Here is a 708-nt window from a genome sequence, read left to right on the forward strand (position 1 = left end):
AGCCGCGTGCTCAAGATCTCGAGTATAAAAAAAAAATAATTGTTCAGTCGTTAACTGTGAATAAAAGTTTTATAGTATTATCGTAAGTTTCGCGAGACTTAATTTTGTATTTAAGCTATTTTTGTGTAAGGTGATCTAATCATATAATTTTGTAATTTTGTGATCTCTCGATCTTGTAATTTTGTGATCTCTCGATCTTGTAATTTTGTGATCGCTATTTTGTATTTCTGTGATCGAAAGATTGTTATTTTGCGATCGTATGATCTTATACTTATTCTTGTAAAGTTTGGATATTTATTTTAGTTTGTACTTATCTTGCGCCACAGGCGACATTCAAAATGCCTTTCAACTTGCAACAATTTATTGTATCACCACGGGATCATGTGGAATCTCTCACAGTTGCCACAAAAACTGACCTAAAGAATCTAGCTCGCCATTATGATGTACAGGTTCCCGCAACTGCCGTAAAATGTGTAATTCTCAGTCATATTTTGAACTTCCTTGTAGATGAAGATATTGTTCCAGAAGAAGAACTGGCTGACGTTCGAGCTCTAACAGTTACCAATCCAAATGGTGACTTGCATAAATTAAGTCTGCAGCTGGAGTTGGAAAAGATGAAGCTGCAAGCCGCAACTGCCGCCGCTGAGGTAGAAGAAAGGAAAGCCGCTGCTGCTGAACGAGCCGCAACTGCCGCCGCTGAGGTAGAAG

Source organism: Palaemon carinicauda, chromosome 3 (genome assembly GCF_036898095.1).
Source record: "Palaemon carinicauda isolate YSFRI2023 chromosome 3, ASM3689809v2, whole genome shotgun sequence".
Taxonomy (NCBI): domain Eukaryota; kingdom Metazoa; phylum Arthropoda; class Malacostraca; order Decapoda; family Palaemonidae; genus Palaemon; species Palaemon carinicauda.